Source organism: Abramis brama (genome assembly GCF_963993115.1).
Source record: "Abramis brama genome assembly, chromosome: 13".
Lineage (NCBI taxonomy): Eukaryota > Metazoa > Chordata > Actinopteri > Cypriniformes > Leuciscidae > Abramis > Abramis brama.
In genome coordinates this window covers 3,852,023-3,874,317 of record NC_139975.1, presented here as the reverse complement: position 1 = coordinate 3,874,317, position 22,295 = coordinate 3,852,023, and positions in this window count along the sequence as shown.

Below are 22,295 nucleotides of genomic sequence, written 5' to 3'. Positions count from 1 at the left end.
CTAGTATGGCAAGCCGTTTTAACTTTTATTAATTTCCAGGATATGAATCCTTGATATCAACAATTCAGTTTCACTAGTTAAAATGATAGTTATTGATATCAGGAATTAGATTTCTACTAGTAACAATGCTAATTCTTGATATCCACAATTAAAATTTCACTAGTTAAAATTATAATTCTTGATATCAAAAATTTAATTTCAACTAGTAAAAACTATAATTCTTGATATCTGTAATTGTATTTTCATTAGTGAAATGTGACCATAGGCTGTCATTCAAAATGTAATTGTTGATATCAACAATTCATATCCTGTAAATGAATAAAAATTCAAACGGCTTGCCATACTCTGGTTGCTTCCGGTTTCTGGACTGGTTGCAGTTCCCACAGGACGAGTGCAGAATGAATGGAGGTCTATGGCGCTATACCCATCAAAATCCACTTTTCTCAGGATATCATTTTTTTGTCTAGTAATTTAAATGTTGTATTCAAAAGGAGATGCAAAGAAATTACACATTGCTGGGTGTTAAGATTTTTTAGAGTCACTTATTTGCTTTAAAAAGTCTTTTAAAGTGTCAATGACGTCATACACATCGTACGACCAGAGCTACTGCTTTACGGCAGTCCTTCAGTCACTCTGGTGCTTTCGCGCTCTGCACTTTCTTTTCTCTCGAGGCATCGACAACACAGCTGACACAGGCAAACACACAACACAGCTGACACAGGCAAACACACAACACAGCTGACACAGGTAAACACACGTGCTAGAAGAGTTTTTGTTTTGTTTGTTTCTGGTCCCGCTTCGGATGCCACGATGCCATCAAGCGGTATCTCTGGTCGTAATCAGTCCTTCACTGACCAATCAGCGTTCATTAGCAGAATGCTAGCGTGTTATGGGCAACAACTAGCCTGACGTCGTCATACTCAGATTCTAGTCAGAATGTGAGTCTGATACTGCTCCATTGGGCTTTGATTATGGGGCGTGTTTCAACCGAACCAGGAAAAAAAATGCCTCTGCACTCAATTGGATAGACCTACAACCAATCAGAGCAACGGAGTAAGTGACGTATGTTTTTCATTCATGTTTCCGATCGCGGTTCTCTGTTCCTCTTTTAAAATTAATGCGCTGTCGATATCTTCTATAACAGACGCGATGGCGGAATCTACACATGATGTTTTATAAACAAAGTTCAGGAGGAGCACGTTCAAATAATCAATCCAATCAACCGTCTACGGTCTACAGTATCAGCATGAGAGAAAGCATATATTTATTCACTCTGTCAACTCACCTAACATTCCTTGACAGTTTTCAGCATCCCTCCACTCACTCTCGGCTTGTTCTTCCACAGCCTGGAATACGGGGGAGTACTTTGGGTTCGGGCCGAATACCGAGCCCGAAGCATCTCCTCGAACAGCACGCCAAATATGCATTTATTCTATCTGACTTATTTGTAAGTGTGAACTCGTGAAATCTCAATTCTTCAGCGGCAGTCATTTGAATTCAACCCAAGTGCTCGTTGATGACGTGGATGATTACGTTACCGTTGCTCATCTGTCCATCATCGTATAAAGCCCACCCTGACAATTTGATTGGTCCGAACAATTTTTGTTCGGGCATAATAGCTCCTCAACGGAACGAGTCCAGACCGAACTTCCCGACCTAAAAATGTTGTGGGCGGGGCCAAGTTCGGCTGGCATCCAGACTAGGCAACAACTCAACCTGTAAGAAATCGAAAGGACATAACTACTCGTTCATTCAACTTTCGACCTATAACCCATTTTGAACTTGCAAAACCTACAATCAAATCTGAGATTTCTCAACGGCAATCGGGTGAAAGAGACAAATTTAGCCGTCTAGCTCCATAGACTCCATAGACTCCCATTCATTTTGCACTCATGGGCGATTTATTTATTTATTAAATTAAATGTTTGAAGTATTCTAATAATGTTTTATTTATTTAAATGTTTGAAGTATTTAAAAAAATAGTGTCGCTATTTCGCCGTTTTGATCAGTCGCTTCCACATGCATTCTAAAAAAATGCTCGGTTTAGCTGCTATAATAATCAATAAATCCATATCATCTACAGAATAAAACTCATTACAAACACATGATATTAAAATATACGCATGTACAAATATGCTATCCATTTAACTGGACTTGGAAGGTAAAGTAGCCTAATTATTTTTGTTCCCTGTAAACATTGACTTCCATAGTAGGAAAAAAAAAATACTATGGAAGTCAATGGGGTCCATCAACTGTTTGGTTACAGACATTTTTCAAAATATCTTCTTTTGTGTTCAGCAGAAAAAAGAAATTCATACAGGTTTGAAACAACTTGAGGGTGAGTAAATGATACCAGAATTTTCATTTTTGGGTGAACTATCCCTTTAAGAGGCCTATAAAGCAAAAGTGTTGATGTGTTTGAGCTGTTCTTGTCTGATCTTGTCCAAGAATTTCACAGTTCATGACAGCCATTTTCTTCTAGGCCAAATAATCACTTTCTGTGTCTTAAACCAGGGGTCTGCAGGGACTCTGGGTCTGTAAGAAGGTGCTAGTAGGTTGGACATTTTAAATTTCAGAGAGAAATAATGTTAAAAATGTTAATAAAAATAAATATGTAAATAAAATTAAAAATTAAAATAAGATAAAAAAACATTGCTGGGATTTGATGCCTTTTGTGTCCCCAGTAAAGATCATGATCTTACTACCTTAAAGTGTTGAACAATATCAATTTTAAACCTGTCTTAGTCATAAATAACACCATTATATTCTAAGCATATTGAACGTCATGCAGAAATAAATATCCACAGTGAGTCTCAGAGAGTTTTGCTGGATGTCTCTGAGAAATCCTACTGGATAAACAGGTTTTCTCAAACATGCTTCAAAGACTTTGTTTTCTAACCCATAAATGTCTTACAAATCTTTCCAGCCCTGAATGCATTACATTACACGTTTATTATTATTTTAATTCTTTGCCTCTGATTAGTCTCTTTATGTCTTTTCTGTAGTGCTTGAACAATAGTCTGATCAGAAACCTCTCGGATTTTATCAGAAATATCTTAATCTGTGTTCTGAAGATCAGCGGGTATCTTACGGGTTTGGGACGACATGATGGAGAGCAATTAATGACAGAAACTTCATTTTTAAACCCTCTGCTGTGTTTGATTAGACTGTAAGTTATACTCAGAGCTCTTATTTTACTGTAAAAGATGATCTTGTGTCTGTCAGGAGAATAAAGGTCATGAGTGTAACGGCACTGAATGAGCCGTGGAGAAAATGAGTTCAGAAAGTGTTTACAGAGACTGTCTGATCGTTTTATGCATTTTATTTAAAACAGTGTGTTTGTATCTGGACTTTTCTTGGCATAATTAATTCAGTTTTACAGTAAATGTTTCAAAGAAATGAAAAACTTACAGAAAACAGCAGGTGTAAATGATACAAACATGTGCTTGTGCATCAAGATAAAGAACGTTACATGAGGAGGATCATATTTAACATGGAGAAAACACAATACTGTAACAACCAGATGCATTATTGCACTTATAACTGACATAAACATAATTTTATATTCAGAACAAAAAACTATACAACTATATGAAAATATAATAGCATTTACAAACTTACACTTATTCCCGTTCCATTTACAAAGCCTAATAAACTGACACAGTTTATCCGAGGAAGATTTAAGGTCTGGAAACATTAGTTCATCATGTTCTGTTATGAATAAAGTTGCTGTCAGGATCTTGATAGTCCAGAAGACACTTTAATGAGCTTTAAAAAAAGACACATGCGGTTTCATCATCATCATCATCATCATCAATACTCCCTGAAATATAAATAAAATATTGATCATCTGATCATCAGCATATCTCAGAGATGATGGCCAAACATGATCTTACATTAGTTTCAGGCGTCCTCTCATCATTTACTCAGATATCATGATCTCAGCTCATGCTTGATCTTCTCTGATGATTCAGATCCACACTTTACAGGTGTGTGTGGATCCACAGAAACTGAGAATGAAGAAACATAATATTATCTTCAGAACAACCACATACAACACTAAAACTCCACAAGATAATAATAATAATGATGATAAAGCTGATAATCTGTTGCTAGATAACAGGCAAATGAAGTTGTACTTCTAATGAAACGAGACACTGTTTTCATCTTTAATACCGTAAAGCTGATAAAAAAACGACATGTTCACATGCTTTTCTTGTTTGTTTTTCTGTTTTTTTAAAGCTTGCTGTTTTCTCAACTTTGTTGCGTGTGTATTTAGTTATTGAGAGGAAAGAGCAGCACATATTCACATATTCATCTAATCATCACTCTCAGCAGTCTGGATGTTTGTTTACTGTACAAAAGAGAAGGGTCTGACTGCAGAGCCGCAGAGCCACAGTTTCACCCCAGCAGTTTCGCCCCGCGCATGCGCAGTTTATATTGGTTTATATTAATATTTAAATATATTTAAAAAGACCTATATTTTTGTGAATTGGTGAATATTCCGGTGAATATTGTTTTGTGGCCACAAATTAATAATTCCTCAGCAGGTTATACTAATTTGTTCCCTCGCTCGTTTTACTATATTGTGGCCACGTTGTACAGTAAAACGTGCTGAGGTATTATTAATTTGTGGCCACGAAACAATTCACCTGAATATTCACCAATTCACAAAAATAAAGGTATTTTGCATTCACTAATTAATAGTATCAAACTGTTTTTGTCCACGTTGTAATTCATTAAATCAAAATGAGGGAGGGAATTAGTTCAACGTCTCCACGATTTATTAAAACGAGGGACTGTAAGTTTCCACACCCACAGCCGCAGCTCACGCCCAAAAAGCGCTAAAAGGCGGGGCGTCTTTCCACACGTTGACAATGAACAACAAGGCCCGCCTTTTAGATGGAAAAACAGCTCTGATTGGGCGTCACTAAAGCTGCTATAGGCTACACAGCCGCAGCTCACGCCCAAAAGCGCTAAAAGGCGGGCCTTGTTCTTCATCGTCGACGTGTGGAAAGACTTTTAGCGCTTTTTGTAGCCGTTTCTCTTTGCTGTTCATCGAAATACAGCACAACACCAGCACAGTATTATCAGCGCGAAACAGTATGTTATAGGCGCTATGTATTTTTAATAATAGGCTACACTTTACAAATTATATATAACAGATGATAATTTATGGGGGTATTATTGTTGCAATATTCCAAATAAATAGATTAATATTCACAAATAAATGTAAAGAGATTCACAAAAATGTATCGAATTCACAAATAAATAGATTAAGATTCACAAACATATGTAAAGAGTTTCACAAAAAAATATAAAATACACAAATAAATAAAATGAGATTTGCAAATAAATAAAATATTTACAAATGTTTTATTATTTTACAAACACAACTCTGCCTGGCATTTATTTGTGAATCGGTTCCTGTGCATTTGTGAATCCCCTCACGCATTTGTGGATTTTGAAACACTTCTAGCGTTGACGTGCAGACAGATCCACAAATAAGTGGACTCCACCCACCGCCTACTCAAGCCAATCAGATAACGGCCAAATCGAGCTGGCCAATCGTAGCACGTTCTCGCTTCAACCAATCACGTTTGGCTTTACACTCGGGGCGGGAACTGATGCTCGGGATCTCTGATTATCATAATTCCCTGAATATATCCTGGTGGAAATATAAAGAGGCCTTAAAATCTTTTGAAAACAGAGTGTTTTTACCACACAAACAGTTCAGCGCTACTACTGCTCCTTTCAAGGATGCAAGAATCAGTTCCCGCAGTTCTCAAGAGGCACGGAACCTAGGAATAGGAGATGCAAAACTCGACGCAGGTCCTCTTGTCCAAGAAGTGCTCCTTGCCCTGTACTTCGATCACCCCGTCCTCGGACCCTAGTTGCACGGCCTCTTGCACGACCTACTCTGCTTCGCCCTCGACCCCGGACCTGTCCTCGAGCTGACGATTGTCTCTGGAGTGTAGTCCTCATCAGAGTCAACAATGCTTTTGTCACGGTGTGACAAATAGCATGTGGAACTTATTCCCGCTGAAGCAGTGTTCCCGGTGGGACACTTTGAGTGTAACCCCGTCCCCAGGCCTGTGTGTGCGTCTGTTGCCATGACAACCCCAAATGACAGATTGGCAACAGGTGAGGGGAATTTACTCTGAGAGTTTGGGTGAGGCCTCGTTAACATTGGAGAGGATAAAAAGCAAGAGAGAGAGGCGGTTGGGGTGGTTTTTCTCCCCCGTGAGAAGTCGTTTTATTGGGTGGTAGCAGTTATTGGAGGACTGGTGAATGAAGAGGAGAGTGTTGACTTGATGAGGGACTCGAGGACAACAGAAGGAGAGTGGAATACCCCGTTTGCATTGGAGAGGAGCTAAGTAACCGAGAACTGAGTCTCGTAATTGCATGTGTTCGACACTGAATTGGATGTGGTTTGGAGTGTTTGGATCACGATCATAAATATCACTGAGTGGATTGTATTGATTCATTACCGATCTCTTACCTCTCCCTCCATTATAAATGGTGATGTGAACTCTGCCTGTGTTTGTGAAGAAAGACATCCCAAAAACATCCTCAGCAGCATTGATGATCGCGGCCCCCTCGGACAGAGACCCAAGGGTGAGTGCTGGCTTTAAATTGCACTTCGTGAAGTGAGTTTGCAGTGCCTAAAATTGACGTTTTTCCCCACATTATATGCTTGAAGTGGAATTGTCGTGTGTGTGGAAGATACATTCCTTTTTGCCATGCACTCTCCATGTGTTATGCTGGTCGACTGTCAATAGTGAGTTCCGTGACATTGATCTGTTTTAACTGTCTGGATGTTGAGGAATTATCATCTGGGATTTGAATTAACCCCTCTGTTTGCGCTAATAGGAGAAGAGATGCCCTGTTGAAATTTTCACTATCTGTCTCAGTAAAAGCCCCGTGCAGCCTGTCGACTTCGAGTCTGCTGTATCCTGGTAGCCCACCTGTGCTGAGAGAAGTGACTGTCCCTCTGTCACGAACGTGAGGCTGGCACGCTCTGTCTGAAATATCTACTCTGTCTGTGTCAGAAGAAGCCCCGTTCAGCCCGTCGACTTCGAGTCTGCTGTATCCCTGCAACTCATCTGTATTGTGAGAAGTGTTCGTTCCTTTCAACGCATGTGAACTGTATACTTTGTCTGAAGTATCCATTCTGTCTTTCTCAGTAGAAGCCCCGTGCAGCCTGTCGACTTCGAGTCTGCTGCATCCTTATAGCCACCTGTGCTGGGGGAAGTGACTGTCCCTCTGTCACGAACGTGAGGCTGGCACGCTCTGTCTGGCATCTCCACTCTGTCGGTGTCCGAAGAAGCCCCGTTCACCTTGTCGACTTTGAGTCCGTTACCACTTTGTAACCCCCTTGTATTGGAGAAGTGCCCGCCCCCCCCCGCTGCGAGCGTGGGAACAGTGTGCCGTGTTGGAGTCGCCATTCAGTGTGTCCCCTACCTAATTACTCACCGGCTTGCCGTGTACCTGCTTAAGGCCCTGCTCTGGTGTTACAAAGAAAGTAGAAGAGCCTGACCACACCTCTCCCAAGGAAGATTCCCCTAGCCACCCCACCTTAAGACCGTGTACCTGCCGTATGCGTACCTGACTGATATCCATCCGCCCCAAATTCCGCACCTGTGAAAGAAGGAAGGAAGGTTGGAATTACCCACTCACCAGAGGAGACTTACCGGACCGCTCACTTGCCAAACGCATCCCCACCTCAAGACTGTGTACCTGCCGTATACGTACCTGACTGATATCCATCCGCCCCAAATTCTGCACCTGTGAAGGAAGGAAGGTTGGAAGTACCTACCTACCAGAGGAGACTTACCGGACCGCTCACTTGCCAACCGCATCACCACCTTAAGACCGTGCACCTGCCGTATACGCACCTGACTGATATCCATTCGCCCCAAATTCCGCACCTGTGAAAGAAGGGAGGAAGGTTGGAATTACCCACTCACCAGAGGAGACTTACCGGACCGTTCACTTGCCAACCGTATCCCCACCTGTGAAAGACCTACTTGACCACCCACCTGTTCGCCGTCCATCTACTGCAGGGTCCGCACTGAGGAAGAGGGCGGGAGAGTCCCCGGTCGCTGCACCGTTCACCTTCGATCCCTGAGGGCAATAAAGAAGAAGATTTTAGATTAGGATTTCCAATTTGTTTTTACTTCGAAATAAAACTTGTTAACTTTATTCTCTGTCTCCGACTCTTCCCTCTGACACGCTCCTCGAGGTGGTCCTGGTTCAGGGGTGGGCGCAGTCTAGCTTGGCCCACCCGACCTGTGACAGATTTCATCATGGAAACTCTTACATGCAGAACACCATATATGAATCTTACACGAAATTCATCTTCATCACAGTGTAACTGATGGTAATGGAAAAACGTGTATCAATGCAACCTGTTTTTAGCTTTGCCTTATAGATATAACTAGCTCGTTAGCGAATAAAAAAAAAATATATTTTAAACTTTACCAATATCAATATGCTAGCTTGATGGTGAGTACTAAAATATATCTTATTTGTTTATATTCATAATGATAAAGTTCTTTTTTTTTTTTTTTTTTTTTTTTACATGTGATTCTGACATGATGTCACTACATGCACTGTGCTCCTTCCTCTCCGCTCATCTCAGGTAAATAATGCGTCTTCAGCTCAGCGGTCGGAGTCGCGCGTTCATGTGTTTTGGGGGCGTGGCTTTGGGAGGAGCCCAGAAGGGAGGGGGTGGGAGTGAATGGAAATAATGAGCTGTCTTTAAAACAGTCGTGAGAGGTCTACAGACACTCGATTTTTATACTTTCTTTTTCAGAGTACTTACATTTTTAATTATGTATTGATATATAAAGTTTAAACAAATTTGGAAAAGAAGTTTTTTAGACAATTCCTACTTACCCTACCTTTAAAGTGTCAATGACGTCATACACATCGTATGACCAGAGCTACTGCTTTACGGCAATCCTTCAGTCACTATGGTGCTTTCGCGCTCTGCACTTTCTTTCCTCTCGAGGCGTCGACAACACAGCTGACACAGGTAAATACCCAAGCGGCAACCTCCCCGTCTCTCTCTTGAAACCAATACGGAAGTGAGTTAAACTGCAATTCATTGACTGGCCGCTTGGCCTGGCTGCAGAAGTGAGTCAAATCTGTATCTCCCTCATGTTAAAATTACCAACTTTACAGCAGAAAAAAATATGTTTACAGCCTGGATCTCTATGTGGCTTTGGTCTATACAGCTAATTTTGCCCTTCATAACAACTGTGAGGGGGGTGAATTATTTTATAACTCGTCCGTTTAGTTGATTAATATTTAAATTTAAGGGTGTGGCCAGTGGCCACTTGAGTGACAGATGGATTGCCGCTGTCAGTGCTAGCCGTTTGTCTGCTGTTACTAGCCGTCACTTCACCTCAGCAAATGTTGCTGCTGAACTTGCCATCTCTGCAGTGTTTGTGCTTTTTTTTCGGGATTAATTCATACAATTTAATACTTGGGTACAAAGCCCACGTCTTTGGATTCCGTCGTTATCGTTCGAGAGAACAACCAGCGCTGTATTTCAGTTGTTTTCCTCCGTGAACCTGCACTAATGGATGTCTGACAATTTCGTTGCTTTTTGGGGTTTTCAAATTTAAAACGTCAATAAATACTCGTTCGTTCTGCTCCCATGGAACAGATGGATTATAATATGCTTGTTTCATCAGATGAAATCCTGCAGGCGTCGGCGCTTTCTCCGTCCATGCAATAAATGCACATGAATGAGCGCGGATTTTCTAGCGCATTTACTTGAACTTCAAAGGCAATATATCTATGGTTTAACCCATTTGAGAGACGGCCAAAATCAGAATTTAAAATGGACTGAATAAGCTCTCTACGAACTTGAGCGATGCCGCGCTGACGGACCATGAAAGAGTGACGGACATGTATGCACATAAATCACTGTCACACACAAACACTCTCGAAGTAATACACAGTCTCAGCCATGCCTTTTAACTATTATAATATTTCGAAGGGCAAAAATAGGAACGTTTAATTGGCTTTACATCATCAGCTAACTCGATCACGTCGAGCTAGGTCAGGGGTGTCAAACTCAGTTCCTGGAGGGCCACAGCCCTGCAGAGTTTAGCTTCAACCCTAATTAAACACACCTGATCAGCTAATCAATCAATCAAGTCCTTCAGGCTTATTTGAAAACTGCAGGTGTGTGTGTGTTGAAGCAGGGTTGGAACAAAACTGTGTAGGGCTGTGGCCCTCCAGGAACTGAGTTTGACACCTGTGAGCTAGGTGATTTCAGATAGCCAGGTCAGCTCCACTCACGCCCCGCCTGTTTGCCTATTTTCTGTTATCCGGGAGTGACGCAAGGCCAAGATGGCGACGGCCGGCTCCGCCCACTTTAGGCTTCAAAAATGCTCTTCAGAAACCTACGGGTGACGTCACGGACACTACGTCCATATTTTTTTACAGTCTATGGTAAATACACGTGCTAGAAGAGTTTTTGTTTTGTTTGTTTCTGGTCCCACTACGGATGTCACGATGCCATCAAGCTGTATCTGGTCGTAATCAGTCCTTCACTGACCAATCAGCGTTCATTAGCAGAATGCTAGCGTGTTATGGGCAACAACAACTCAACCTATAAGAAATCAAAAGGACATAAGTACTCGTTCATTCAACTTTCGACCTATAACCCATGTTGAACTTGCAAAACCTACAATAAAATCTGAGATTTCTCAACGGCAATCGGGTGAAAGAGACACATTTAGCCGTCTAGCCCCATAGACTCCCATTCAGTCTGCGCTCGCCCGTGATCCCCTCCAGTGAAATTCTAATGGAACTGCAACCAAGATCGATACAATGGGGCTAATAGGAAGTGCCAAGGCTCTCCGTAGACGGGCTCTGGTGTAAGCAGAATTAAATGGATGTAAAATTATCATCATGTCACATATTTTATTTAATGTGACATGTACTGTATGTCATTGGTGATTCATTGTGTCACTGCGGTGTTACTGTCTTTTTTTTTCTAAGACCAGAGATCATTATTCTTCAACTATAATTAAGTAGATGAGACTAAATTGTTACATCTGGCATACAATCTAAATGAATAGCTTTGAATAAAGTTTATCTATAAATGGGAGACACTGGTGTTACCCATAAGAAAGGTGACACCAGTGACAATTTTCATGAAAAATTCATTTTACAAAATGGCTGCTGCAAAGTATCAAACCACATGTTGTCAATCATGGTATACTAAATTAAGTAGTTTAATCCATTTGTATTCTAGATTTTTACAATTCCCCAACAATTAAGTAGGTCATACCAATGAGATCAACTAAAAGCTTCATATGAAATCATGAGATAAATGAGAAAATGTCTGATAACTGAAAAGAGACAGTGGATTTACTATGGGCCTTTCTTCATAGATATTCAGGAAATTGGAAGAAGAAAGTCAAGTGATGTCATAAGTGTGATTTTTATTTTAAAATAAGAGATTTTTGTTTAACGGTAACACCAGTGACACAACTCGGGACCACTAATTTCATTATAAATTTTATAATATTTATTCAGCATTTTTTTTTAATGTCATTTACATAATATTTTTGATAGTTATGTATACATTATTGTATTTTAAATGGCGGAAAATCCTGTTATTGACATAAAAAATAAAGCATTTTCCGGGGACGAGCACTTCTGTGGTGCTTGAAATTCTATATAATTAATTAAAAATCAAATATTGCCACATTGATGGGTCAAGAAGGTGTAAGTGTTCAAATAACATATTGTTTTATTTTAAAAATAAAGAAATTGTAACCCTAAAGTATTTTTTATGTGTAATATTTCTGTAAAGTCACTTTCCATTATTAAATGTAAATGCATGGGTAAGATGTCACCTAATAGATGTAAATGCATAGATGTCGCCTAATTTGTTGTTTTCTATACCAGTTTACAACTGTTTCCTCTTTATTTTTTGTGCAGCTGTGGTGCTTTTGAGTGACAATTCCTCATTTGTCCTTAAACCCTCATTGTGTTGCCTTTCAATTAAAAGATTTTGTTATGGGTGTGCTTGTTGTTCATTTGTCTTAAAAGTATCATAAGATTTGTTTGTCAGCGGTGCATTTAGCTGTTCTAATCATCAGCTAATCAGTCAGTCATACAATAAGACATCAAAAGATGTTTAAAATTATTTATTTGAAAAAAAGAAGAAAAAAAAAGAAATAAAGCCCAATTTCAGTTAGTTGAGGTGGGAAGAATAATTGATCAAACAAATAAAAAAATACATCTTAATAATATGGTTTCTTGTAATACCATTTTCACAACCCTGGCACTAATGCAGATTGCAGCTTGCTTTACTGCATACCAAAACAAGTATTTCGGTTCGTGAACAGCCAAGAGTCAGTTTAATCAACTCAATAGCTGTGTCCCAATGTGAAGACTGCATCCTTCGAAGGCTGCGGACTTCAAACGATGCAGCCTATGCGTCCTCCGAACGACACACCGTGTAGCCTTCGTAGGATTTCCTAATTGCGCAGCCAGGTGTTCCCGATTACCGCTCCAGGCGCCAAGCAACGGTGCAAGAGTATGCTGCCATCCTGACAATTAATTTGATATAATTGAGTAAACAGCTATGGAGCCAGAATTGGCTATTGTCATTTTTATGTTTTATATTTTACTGGAGGACATGGTAAGGATGTTTCAGGTCATGTACTTTGATTCAAATGTTCATTTATATCTTACCTTGATGCGATTTTGTAGGCTAGTGTATTATTTTTATTGTGCACATAAATGGACCTTGGTAAATATATTTACACAGGTTTTCAACCCTATTTGAATATAAAACTCAGTTGAATATAAAAAGTCCAGTGCGAATGTTACTCCCGCTCTTCATCGGCAGCTGTCAGTCACTGTTGCCAGGCGACAAGAACAATCCTCCGTAGGCTAGACCGGTCCGAGCGCTTCAGATGCGCTTTTTCATATGGGACGGAGCTGTAGTTAGCAACAATTTGTTAATATTGTGACAATAGGCCTACATTTTGTTACTTTAATTTTCAAAATAACCAGTGGTGGTATGTAAGGAACTACATCGTTAATACTCGAAGTGATTTCCCCACACAGGACAGCAACACTACAAAATTATGTTATTTTACAATACGATGCATTGTTTTACATTAAACTACACAAAAGTATATAGTTTAAAAATGTATCAACCTTGAAAATATTCAGAAGTAAAATGCAACATATGCAGTAATATAAAAGCAGAACCATCATAAAAACCCTGACAAGGTTTTTTTCCTGCAGAATTCCTTTACTTTTACTCTTGATGCCTTAAGTACATTATAGTATGCAATATAATTTTGCTTAACTAAGGTTTGAAATATATGAGTTTTTCCCCAATGCGGTATTAGTGGTTATTAAAAGTACTTTAGTGTAATAAAGTATCTCAATATTTATTCCATGAGTCAGCCCTGCAAACCTGTTGGTAGACAACTTAGTGAATAGTGGAAATATGCACTCAAACACTCTGGAGACCATCCCAGATGATGTCCCACCAGCAGCAGAGGCCTTACCAGGGTCTCTACTGTGGAGCCCATCCCAGTCCAGCAGCACACCAGGGTCTCCCACTCAGCTGAATAAAAGTCTACATCATTTTTTCTTATTTTATGTACTGTAAATTTAAATGTTTATGTTGATTTTGATATGTTTAACGTATGTTGTAAATAGTTGGGGGAAAAACGTTATAGAAGAATTTGTTTCATGTAGAAATTATGACTGTCATTACAGAAATAATCAATGTCCAGAGCAATGAATTCTCTTTTTTTTACACATTTAAAGTTGCATTATTTTTTTTTCCTTTTAAAAAATATAAGTGAAAAAAAGTTAAACAAGAATATATATATATATATATATATATATATATATATACATATTTCTCAATCATTCTTTCAAGAAGAGAAAACAGCCTGTCAATTCTCTCTTGTGCTCTCCTCGCCTCTGCAGTCCCATGTCTTCTCTAATCAAGTCCAAAAACTCGTCCTCTCTGTCTCGCCTTCATCGTGGTGCTGGTGCTGGTGCTGATGCTGCTGGTGCTGATGCTGGTGCTGCTGCTACCCCTGGCTCCTCCTCTTCTAGGTCACACACTGCTGAACTTGGCCCTGGTGCAATGCCTCTGTCCCAACATCTCATCCATGAGGACAAATCAGGGCCTAGTTTCAGCAGTGGGTTTCCCACTCACACCCTCACATGTCCCAGGACACTTGCAATCCTAATGCTGCGTTCACACCAAACGCGAATCTGCGTCAAAATTCGCGCCTGCCGCGTCTAGTTATACGCGTGACCACTTTGTGTGCATTCGCGCGTCAAGAGTGAAATTGACGCGCGTAAAATCAAAAGTTTGAAGCGAAATTTACGCGCGTCAAAGGCGAAGTCAGGGGGCGAAAGTTTCTAAGCTGTTGGCGGCCATCTTTTTTAGATGTTTATCGAGCATTAGCAATAGCATTAATCGAGAGAGTCACCGCTCTTATATGATCTGAAGAGCAGAAACAGCTGCGTAGGGGACATCGTCGCTGTACTCGGGTCCACCAAAACCTCCGGAGGGTTTCAGGAGTTTCACAATTTGCTCCAGGAGGTAGGTTTGGTGGACCTAACGGTGAGGACGCTGACGAGGACAGCGTAGGCCGTATAAAGCCTCGGCCTCGAGTGGTCGCTGCCTGACGAGCCCGCGCTGTAAAGCCCGGCGCGAGGTTCACCCTCTCCCGCACCTAATCTGTCATTTATTTTTGTTTTGATAATAAATGGAGGCAGCCTCCAAAAGTGAAACCTGTCCTGTTATTTATTTTGAAAAGTTTTTATACACTTAATTGTGTTTGGTGTCTTTACATTAGATTAATAAAGTTTCATATAGGCTAATCTAGAATAGATATGGAATAAATAGCATTCAATACAAATGAGTAGGCTATCTCTCATATTGAAATCGAGTTTTTATGTGAAAGATTTGCTTTGTTGTGCATTTTAGTCATATTACAAAATAATTTATTGAGGCCAAACATAAAATAACATTAAACTGTCAGTTCACCACGTGACAGCAGCAAGCAGGCAGGCTCCTGATTGGTTAACGCGGCGCGAATTGACGCAGAAGTTCAGATTTTTCAACTCGGGCGGCAGACGCGAATTCGCGTCAAACGCGTGATGCACAAAAAGCACAATTCGCGCTTAACGCGCGAAACGCGCCAGACGCTCAATTCGCGTCTAGTTCGCGCCGCAAGACCTCCAGACGCGCGTAAACGCGTCTTACCATTGACTTAACATTGAAATCACTCGCGCCAGACGCATATTCGCGTTTGGTGTGAACGCAGCACGGTGCGTGTCCACTACAGCGGCAAAACTCTATGGAACGCCGTTGGGGACAATACTTATTATATGCAACGCGTGAAATTTGGACGCATTAACACGCACAGTTTGTACGCGTAAATACGAAGTATATGTTCGGGTGTCGCGTCAAACCGCACAACAGCCAATAGCGTTGCTCTATTTAGGATTTAATTTGCATTTGTGATGCGATGGCACGTTGCTGTATACATAAACATCAGACGACATTTCTTTCCGTGAGGGATGATGTGCTGTTAGGTAAGCAAATACCTATGCAAACGTCACACGTAACATTTGTTCGTGAATGAGATCGTAATTTTACGTTGGCATGTACATAGGCAAGCGTAAAACTTTAGAGTAAATGATGCATTTATACGTTGGCTGTGATGTCACTGCTGTGTCATGCTGTGGCATCTCATCCCGTTTGTACTCATGCAGGTTTTTTGTCTCCGGTAACGTGGAAAAGTGGATTGCTCTCTACGATGGCTCTTAGAAATTTTTTATTAAACTGTCAAAGAACTTTTACAGACTGCATTCAGTTTGCATCCTCTTATAACAGGCTATATACACATGTACAGTGCTTAATTTGTAAAGTGGGAGGTCCCGGAGCGCAGATCCGGCGACTCAAAACGGGGGTTGGAGGTAACGGAACAAAACAAACAAAAAAAAAAATAAAAAAAATTAAAATTACACTGCCTACGTAGCTTCTCTGCAGGGACAGCGCCAGATAATTTTTAACGCATGTGCTGAGTGGGTGCTAGATTTGACGGAGAGCCGCGCAAAACTTGGCCACTAAATATTTAATATTCAGTTATGTTAATGATCACAATTAAAGTTTTATTTTTATTAAATTGAACAAGGGCAACTTTCAGCATTCAATCAAATAGGCCTATTCTAAAAGATGTAGGCTATTATTAATAATAATGTTATTTCAACACAATATCTCGTTATTTCGAAATAATATGTGTGCGTGCATCTGTAAATCCGGTGATGCGTGTATTGATTTTTATTAATAAACAAGTGTTTTCTCTAAAAGTGTCGAGTCGGCTGCAAAGATGAAGTTGACGATCGCCATCTCCGTGTGAACGCGCTTATAGAGAGAAATGCACATAAATAAGACTAATGGATTACATAATCAGAGAGTAGCCTAGCCTTTTTCTTTTTTCGTTTTGAATTATTTCGTTTAAAGACATTTCAAGCTTTGTGTATTTGATGTATTTGTCATGTCTGTGTGAGGCATACACTGAGTTTCGTTAAGTTAGGGTGTGCTCTAGTTCACGTGCAATGGAAGTGAGCGCGCGGGCGCCTCCGTTATATTTGTTTCGTAGGCCTATACAGGCAATTGGTTGATGAAAAATTGATTAAAATTAAGATACAATTTATACAAAACGAAATTCACTTTAAAGAAAGGCTTTCTACAAAACAACTTCAACTTCAGCGTTCAAAATCATGTCTGACCCGCTCCATGTCTCATATTGCGCATCCTATCTTACCGTGCTGTTCATTTTTCATAAACCAACATAAATGGAAAAAAAATAACATTATAATATTTTAACAAATATGAAACTAAATGCGCTTTTTTAATGGCTAAAACAGTATAGTAGGCCTACATACTTTGTATTTGTACAAATTTCTGCACATTAATTTAATTCTGAATTTTGCACACACAAGTTGAAAGGCATTTGTTCAAATCAAGTTCACGGATAATTGTGCGTGCATTTATTAATCATTATGATACTAAAATCCTAACAAATAGGCTATGCTATGTACAAAAATCAGAAAAGCCCAAATCAGAAAAACAAATCAAATGAGCCCAGAATATGAACGCAATTACACGTTAAGCATTTTCCTCCCATAGAAACCCATTATAAGAACGCTTAATGTGGCTTAATGCAGATTAGAATGTCCCCTTATTATGTCGAAATAACGAGATATTATGTCGATACTAGGCTACTGTGTCCACCGTGGTCTCCTTTTTGATCAGCGGAAACGATTTTTGCTTGTTTGGGATCTGACTGTCCAGCGTATTTGAAAAAGTTAAGCAAACTTTCCTGTCTTTTTGACATTTTTCCCCTGCGTGAAACGATCGAGGCTAACAGCAATCTCAACTCGTACAACAAGCGCGCAAGTCATGTGTCACAAACATTGAACACTACACAAACAGTATTTATTTATTTATTTTTCATTTAGGCAATTAATTTTAGTGACACAGTAGGTGCCGGATCCAATAAAAAAAGGTGCCGGATCCAATGTCGGAGGTGACGGAACATGTTCCGGCGTGTTCAGGCTCAAATTAAGCCCTGTGTATAACATATGTTAACATATATACAACATACAACACTGGATACGGCCATAGGGTTTAATAATTAGTGAGGTCCAGGGTGGGGTGTCAATAATTATACATAATAGTGCCAATAAATGCCATAAATCATTCAACTTTAATAAATACAATGAATAATAAAGTTAGCAAAGGCTAAATACTAAATACTGTGGCTATTGTTTTTTCAAAATGACTGGAGTAATCTCCGAGTGGGCCAGCATCAATCTGGTATGAGAGACTCTGGAATGCTCCTTGAAGTCGGGATGTCAGTTTGACTGGAAATAATTAATACACATATACTGTAGGCCTATGTATACTGTATATGTCAGATAAAAATAATCTAATAACAACAATATATTGTAACAATCACAAATTTAACAATTATATTATAACAATAAGGCAAATACAAAAGCAGAAAACAAAGCACCAGTAGCCTATGACAATTTACAAATCTTTATTCAACATTTAAACACAGACACAATCATACGACACATAAACATTACAGAATCACTACAGCAGGCGGACCACGTAAACTGTGGGGCAGCCAGTCCAAGTCCAAGTGTAAATAGCAACAGTTGTGGATTCAGTAGACATTTAGATGCTATTTACTTATAAATAGTGACAGATAACGTTACTATTTGCTCATCAGTATTGTTGTGCATTAAACATCCTGCAATTTAACTGACAGTAGATTATTAGATTTATAAAACAATATTAAAATCATGGCAACTTATTGAGATATTAAAGACTAGAGCCACCCCTAACCTTACCCTAAATGTAACTTTTATGAATTAAAATGAATTTTAAGTCAAATAAAAAGTCATTTTTATTGAAAACAATTTTGCGTTTAATAACTGTAAAGTTATTTAAAAAAAGCGCTGTCAGTGGGAATAGAACCCCGGTCTCCCTTTACACGTTTCGCCACAGAAACCGCTGACTAAAGAGGTGACTTTTTCCACATATAGGGTAGACTGGCCTAGTGTAATTAGTTCTGCCAACAAGTAGGCTATTTGCAGTGGTCCAAATAGACACCTCGAATGCATTAACCAGAGGGGAAATAGGCTATGGTCGTTGGATCACAGAGACCACTCACTTTTCCTACAGGACAAATTCCTTTAACGTTACAAAAGAATATAATGTTAATTCATGCAGTCATTGAATGTATTTAATCATTGACTCTAAATTATCACCAGTTTAACTAAAACAGAAAAATTTCTATGTCGCACATCAAATAAGACTCAGAAATATTACACGTTCAAAAATGTCATGTTTACACGACGAAAACGTTCGTATAGAAACACGTAACAAAAAATACACGGCCAAAAATGTTGCGTTAAGGCGATACAAACGATCGTGTCTTTAAATAACATGACAAAAAACTTCGCGTTTAGACGTACAAAACGTTCGCGTTTACACGGACCAAAAAGACGCGTACAAACTGTGCGTGTTAATGCGTCCAAATTTCACGCGTTGCATATAATAGGTATTGTCCCCAAAGGCGTTCCATAAAACTCCGCTCAGTGCCGCTGGGAACGCTATAACGCGTCCGCTTTGGGGTGTGTCTGTTGCGAGTGTGTTTAATCTAAGTTTTTTTCAACACACACACAGTATAATCATCAGCGATGCACGCGATTACATTTAGAAATAGACAAGCTTTGTTTCAAAATGCCCCAAGCAAATATATCCTTTCAATTTTATAAACTTTTATAAACCCAGCCAATATAATCACAATGAACACATCCAAATTAAAATATTTAACATATATAACAACTGCAAAGTGTCTAATTTGTAAACAAAATGATTTACGCACTAAATCCAGCATAAACTCCGGCACAATTTGCATATTTTTAAACTCTCAAGACAGACGTCACATCCCGAACCTCACAGCAATTGGCTGCCGACCGCGTTTTTCGCTTGATATTTGCATAAAGTCGAGAACTGCCCAACCTCTTGACGCTCTCGATCGCTCTCAACGCTTTCTCCGGTCCGCTGTCAATCCCAAAATGCACTGCGCGAGCGTGAAGCTCGACTTCCTGATAGGAATGAATTGAAAACGCTCGCTCCGCTCCGCTCGCAACGCGCCAGTGGACACGCACCGTAAGGCAGAGCAAATTAACCATGGCTTGTTAATAACAACAGCACAATACATTTCAGCAAAGATGTGATCTCAACTTTCTTACTTTGTATTTTTAAAATCATATTCATATTCAGAAATCATATTCATGAATACTCAAATTTGGTTAAAACCTTTGTAGACATAGCTTGCATGACAGCACTACAAAAACACATAAAAGTGAAACCCCATTGCCTTATCTACTGCTTTTCTTATTGTTGTGGGCTTTATAGGGTGAGTGATATTTCTTATTTACACAAGTTAGACAGACTACTGCAAATATTACAATAAAATTTAATTTATTTAGTTTATTTATTTTTTTAATTGCAGTTTAATAAATTGAGCTGTCTGCTCCTTGCTCCCTGAAACAATTATTAAACTAATATTAGCACAAGTTTTGCCTCAGACCACCTGACAAATGAAGCCACGCGAAGGAGTTAAGATGAAGTTTATAAGAAAGAAAAACTTGTGGCTTTTAACTGTGGTTTCGCTAGCTATTTGAGTAAATGAAAACATAATACTTACATTTAAATGTGAATTTGCCGTCCACCAGCGAACTCTCGGCCGTCATTTTTTTATTTTATTTTTTTTATAAAAATGCTGTCGTCACCGCCGCGCGATGACTTAAGGCTTGTTCGACTTCATGCAGCTCTGCGCAGACCGATCGGCGGCTGACTTGAAGCAGTGCATGCCGGTTCTTCTTCTTCTTCTTCTTCTTTTTATTGGCGGTTGGCATACCAATTTGTTGCATTACCGCCACCAACTGTTTGGGGTGTGGAGCTTCAATGCGGATTTCTACTAACACGTAATAACAAAACAAAAAAAAAATAAAATAAAATAAAATAAAAAATAAAGTATATATTCTTGATTATTCTTAAATTCGATCAAATAGCTCTGTTTCTTTAAGGTATCTCATGACAGCTGGCCATGCTGATGGCTTTGATGTAGAAAAGGAAAGTAAACCCTCTACTGATAAATGTGTGTAACCTAATTCTTTAACTTGTTCTAACAATATGATTCGTTCTGTTCTGTATGCTTCACATTCTATTAATATATGCTCTACCGTTTCTCTCCTGTCACAATTAATGCATAGTCCTGTTGCGTGTTTCCCTAAACGATTGAGATTATGATTAAGACCTGTGTGTCCAATTCTTAGCCTTGTGATAACAGATTCCCCCCTTCGTTTCCAACCACCCTGCCTCCTTGTTTTCACTTGTTTCTGTATTTTATATAAAAAACGACCTTTTGCCTCCTTTTCCCATTGTTCTTGCCATATCCTATTGATTCTTGTTTTAATGATACACTTAATTTCCATTTTACTCAATGGAACTGTCCATTGTATGTCTGACTTAAGAGTCTTTTTAGCCAAACGATCAGCTTCTTCATTACCCTCTATTTCTACGTGAGATGGGACCCACATAAAACACACTGTAATATTAAGATTTTTTAATCTATATAAACTATGAAAAATTTCACAAATCAAGTCAGGCCTACAAACAGATTTGCAATTTGCTATACTTATTAATGATGCCATTGAGTCTGAACATATGATATATTGATTATGCCCAACCTCCTCTATCCATGTGAGTGCTAGTAAAATAGCTAAAAGCTCCACAGTATACACTGCTAAATAATCTGAAGTTCTTTTTAAAATTGATTTCTGAAAATGTGGTATATATACTGCTGCTCCCGTCTTTCCTGTACTTGGGTCTTTTGATCCGTCTGTAAATATTTGAATACTATTATTATAGTTACTACATAGATATTGTTTTACCAGATCATTTATCACACCATATTCCTTGTATTGTTTTAACATCTTTGCGATTTCTAGGTCCACAACTGGTAATGGAAATATCCAAGGAGGAATAGCAGATAATGCCACTGTACAGCTGTAATGTAATTCCACAATTCCCAGTTTCTCAGCTTGACTGTTTCCCACCCATCCAAAACTGTTAAACTGCTTCCTTCCATGTTCCCAACATGCGTTCAACACTGGTTTGGTTGGATGACCCTGCTTATGTCCCTGCAAATTTACCCAATATACCATGGCAAGCTGAAGACGTCTAAGAGATAGAGGCATCTCCCCTACCTCCACCTGGAGAGCTGGAATTGACGAAGTCTTGAATGCACCACTACATAGGCGGAGAGCTTGTGCTTGGACCAGGTCGAGCTTCTGCAAATGAGATTTTGCAGCTGAGCTAAATGTAATGCATGCATAATCAAATGTTGATCTAATTAAGGCAATATAAATATGTTTAAGAGAGTTCATACTAGCACCCCAACCACTTCCTACCAGACATCTCATAACATTAACTGCCTTTTTACATTTGGTAACATTCCTCTGTATGTGATCACCAAATGTCAGCTTATGATCCATCCATACACCTAAAAACCTTATATTTTGTACCTGTTTAACTGATTGCCCATAAAGAGTAACTTGTATTGCAGGAGTGTTACGTTTCTTAGAGAAACAAATAACCTGTGTTTTGTCTACAGAAAACCGAA